Raw genomic sequence first — 5,114 nt, 5'->3', positions numbered from 1 at the left:
TATCAAATAATATTAGTTATAAGGAATTAAGACCAATCTCTTGAATCATTGATAGGATCCTAGAAAAATATTTAGAAGACGAAATATAAAAAACTATGGTTTTATAATCACAGAACGTCGAAGCAAGAAATATTCTACCATTATACAAATTTATTACATTAATCATACTGAATTCGTCGTGTGCAATACTATGAGTTGAAAAGGTAGCTAATCGAAGTGGATTTCAACAACACGTATTAGTTATTGGGTTTAAGACCAATATCTTGATTTGCTGAGAGGATCCTCGTCCAAAGAAAATATTTAGAAGACAAAACATAAAAAGAGAGTTCTTAAATTACATAACATCGAAAAATAATTATACTACTGCTAATGGAAACTTGTTACAATCATATAGAATCTCTCACTCACTCAAGCCTCAAGAACAATATTACCTATGAATACCATATCCCCAGTATTCTATTCTTTGTACAAACCACAAAGAGAACAAGAAAATGTTAGAATTTTGGGGTGACTCGAGAATTCTAATTGAAGTACACATCAAGAGGAATTCTAGTGGAAATGATTTGAGGAATCATATTCAAGTTTAATTGTCAAATCTTATTTAAAGTTTTATTTTGAAGCCAATTGGGAGTTGGAATTTGAGTTGGACTTGAAGAGTTCAAATAAGGAAACTTGTACGCATTTTATTTCATCTACAATTCTACTTTTAGGGATGGATTTTTCCTATAAATACGAGGCTCCTCCGTCAATTTTGAAAGAAGCAATTTTGTTAAGTTATACTTGTTTTCTCCATATTGTTCAGCAATAAACATCGCTCTTCTGCGATTAAACCTTTTTGTTATTCTTTACTTTAAATCTTGTTTTCTTGGTGTGATCTTATTTACTTCAATATTGTTATTAAATCTCATTCTTTACAATTCGGTTTGGGATCAACAAGTGGTATCGGAGCTTCTACGCTCAACGAAAAATTCCCGATATGCTATACCTAATTTTTTTCTTTTTAGTCACTTACCAGATACAAGAGCAAAGTTGTTAATAAATAATGAATAATTGCAATATTGAGCCAAGATTTCTTTCTTAATTAATGAATGCAACCAAATATTCTTTCCCTTCTAATTGTGGGATTGCTTGACATGTTTTTTCTAGATATATTGGCTCTTTTAAAAAAAAAAAAAATCCAGACATCAATCCGTACTTCGAGTTCGTTGACTACACATACACCCCTTTGTGTATAAACTCTTAAATTCGATAACTTGTACGTAGATCACAATGAATCATAATGCTAATCAATCGGTGATAAACAAAATTTGCTACGTGGTTGATTAAGAATGTAATTGCTTGTTGGGAAATTTCAAGCAAAGAGCATGTGTATACGAGGGTGACATACATCTATATAATATACAAATGCAACATCCTTCAGTTTAGCTTTCCTTATGGGGAAAGTATATACAACATTTGTGTCGGAAAATCCTAAATTTAGTGCCTTTCAAGTCATCTTATATAAATGTTTTATGTGTACAAAAATTGGAACATATTCTGTTTTGCTAGTGATGCATATTACATGTCTAATGTATACATTAGCCACCTGGCCTAGCTTGTTATGTTGTTCCTTAAATGGGGCAATACTTCATTCATTGTATCTTATTTGATTGTTTATCTTTATTTCACTAGCATAATGTGACATAGTGCATTCTTTTTATAATGAATTTGATGTCGATTGAATAGATTATTAAGTGTTCGGTAGTGTTTAATTGACTCCTTTTTTCAAGTGTCGTTTGAATAAATGATTAAGTGTTGAGAAAGTTTTTACTCAACCACCCTTTTATACCAATGTATTGTTTTTGTGTTACTGTAGTGGTTACGTTGGTTTCAACTGAATCATGACCATATATAGTATATGATTGAAAAGTATTCGAACTATAGTAACAATAATATTAGGTATAAAGTATAATTAATTTATGAATCATCATTGTGTTTATTTTATCTTTATATTTATTGAAATACTGCTAGGAAAAAAAGGGATAACAAAATTGAAAATGGTGAAATAATAAATTAAGAAAATAGGTAGAATTGTTAGATTATCTTTTCAATTGAACTTCAATGAATTGTATTCTTAAACCTAGATTGAGAATTGTAGGAGCCAGTGCTGCTAGGAAAGATATTACTGTGATATAGTGTTAGTGATATAATTTTTTTTTAAAATTTTAAGAAGAAATAATGGTACTGTGGTAGATTATGTGAAATTACGTCACATAACTCTTTGCTGATATTAACTAATTAATTCATGTATCTAATATAAGAAATATAGCAAGATTGCTATATTCTTGAGTCTATAGTTCACATTAAGCAGTAATTTTCCAATTTATTCTACATGATGACGAAAAAAATCCGGAGATAAAGTTTTTATTTAATCTCCTAATCATGTTTAAACGAATTAATCGTTCAAGATAAAGGGTCCACAATGAACAATTTTCACCTAATTAATTAGGATCCTGAAGTCAAAAACCCAAGATTTGGATTATTACCTGCCCACAATCTGATGGCTTAGATAATATAATGTATTGCCAATTTGTATCTAAATGACAGGAAAAAGTATACATCATAATAAAAACTGTACAGAATTTTTCCAATTCAAGAAATCCTCTTAAAATGACACGTAAATTATAGATCAAGAAAACTCAAATTAACGACACTTGTACCAACATCTCTTACAAAATATTTTGGAACAAGATTTTAAAAAATGTATATATGTAATTAAATGGAAGGCCACGATCACTTCTAACAAATTGGCTAACCTTAAAATACAACTGTAATGGAACAATCTAGAATTAAGCTGAAACAGGGAGACGACACTTGATAGAACAACTTATAGTTAATGTTAGTCATTAATTTATCTCCAAGGTACGTATCAAAAGTATTAAACCCTTCTTCATGCTCTAGAGAAAATGCACACGTTCATATATGATTTGAAAGTATATAAGTATCATGAAATTTGTGAATACGTATTTATTTGAAAATTTAAGTATTTTTAATGTTCGAACTTTTAGGAGTATTTGATTAATCTCCCATGCATTAATGATATGCTAAAATATTTTTTTCTTGTATTAGAAGTGTAGACTTCCGTTACCACCTAGCCACATGTATATGAACAAATAAAAAAAAATCTAAAGGGAATATCATAGAAAATAAATAAGGAAAATTTAGTGCATGGACATGTATTAACTTATCTATGACTTGCTGCAGTTACTCCAAATTAAGTAAATAATTAGTTCTATTGTGGTTGATATTCAATTTGGGAACTAACAGAACTATTAATTAATTTTGTGCTCAATTCAGAGGGTGTTCGATGCCCTAAAAAAAAATCTAAAGGGAATATCATAGAAAATAAATAAGGAAAATTTAGTGCATGGACATGTATTAACTTATCTATGACTTGCTGCAGTTACTCCAAATTAAGTAAATAATTAGTTCTATTGTGGTTGATATTCAATTTGGGAACTAACAGAACTATTAATTAATTTTGTGCTCAATTCAGAGGGTGTTCGATGCCCATTCTTAAGAAAAATGGATTTTAGAATAATAAATTGATGGAAAATATGTGGTTGAGAAGTTTTTGATTTACGTGTAATATTATTTTAATGAAAAATGTGTGGTTAAAAAGAAGAGAGAGAAAAATGCATTTTAAAAAAAATGGGAATCAAACATGCCGTCAATAAGTTTTAGCAGCATCCGCATTCAACAAGAACTTTGCATAGGATTAAAATATAAAAGTTAAAGTAAAAATTGCAACAGCGGTCCCTAACCTTTTTCATTTTTTTGCAGACTTTACCCTAAACTTCGTTTTGTACCAGTGAAAGCTCCTAACCTTTCATAAATATGCACCTGAAGTCCATTTGAACGAAAATTGTCCATAACACCGTCAATTGACCGGAACTATTAATAATCAATGTCCAATAACACCGTCCAACAAAGTATCAACATCCAATAAAATCGTCGTAATAGTAGATAGTTTAAGAAATTTTTCCGCCGATCAACTAATAGTGTTTTGGAAGGTTTTCGTCTAGATGGACCTTAGGTGCATATTTATGAAATGTTAGGGACCTTTGTTGGCACAAAATGAAGGTTAGGGTAAAGTCTGCAAAAAAAAAAGAAAAAAAAGCTAAGGGACTGCTGCTACAACTTTCCCAAAGTTAAATCCCTTTTTTTTTCCTTTTTTTTTTTGGGGTCCTAACTCCTTAGCTTTCAATGGAAAAGACTGGTAAAGTTCTTGGACTATATATCGTTTGCAGGAGATCACGTCCAATCTCTTTTCAAGTTTGTATTCTAATATTATTCTAGTATGAATTCATATTTCGCTTTTATATATATATTTTTTCTTTTCATTTGGCTCGTGTCGCAAATTATGGACCAAATGACTATTTTATGTATGCGAGAAAATTCATCAAACGTCATAATTTTTTTTTTTTTTTGGGTATTTTATTATGTATATGCCTAAGGGTAGAAGTATATATGCGTAATTTTCAAAAATTAAAAAAGAAAAAGAAAAAATAGAAGTACGCATATACGTTTATCAATTTTTTTTGGTGTAAGAAATATACAAATATGTATAATGAAGATAGTAATAAATCGAACAGAATGAAGAAAACTATTCACCATGTCGACCTAAAATGTATCAAGCTGCGAAATTCGTTTATAGCGTATATGAAGCATAATACATGTATAATTAAATTTTCTCAGGAGACACCTTAGACGTGGTGATGACGAAATGGGTGATGGAATGGTTGAGTAAGATTGCAATCACAGGGTGCCCTTGTGTAGCAATATGGGAAGTACTTTTTCTTTTTCTTTTTTCTCTTTTAGGCGTGGGGGTGCTAGATGTAGCTTTGTCTTTGGGTCACCCCATCATTCACTCCAATACCAACTTTCATCATTCGTAGCCCTCAAATTATGATGTACTACACATATATAATTACTTTCAAAAAATTCCACTCTCTCCCTCTCTCTCTTTCCCCTTCTCTCTCTCCCCCTCTTCCCCCCCCCCCCCCCCCCCCCCCACACACACACACACACACTATAATATAATATAGTAATAAACAAATTCGACAACTTTATGC

This window comes from Olea europaea, chromosome 8 (genome assembly GCF_002742605.1).
Source record: "Olea europaea var. sylvestris chromosome 8, O_europaea_v1, whole genome shotgun sequence".
Classification (NCBI taxonomy): domain Eukaryota; kingdom Viridiplantae; phylum Streptophyta; class Magnoliopsida; order Lamiales; family Oleaceae; genus Olea; species Olea europaea.
The sequence above is the reverse complement of the archived record's forward strand: the minus strand, read 5'-3'. Positions refer to the sequence as shown.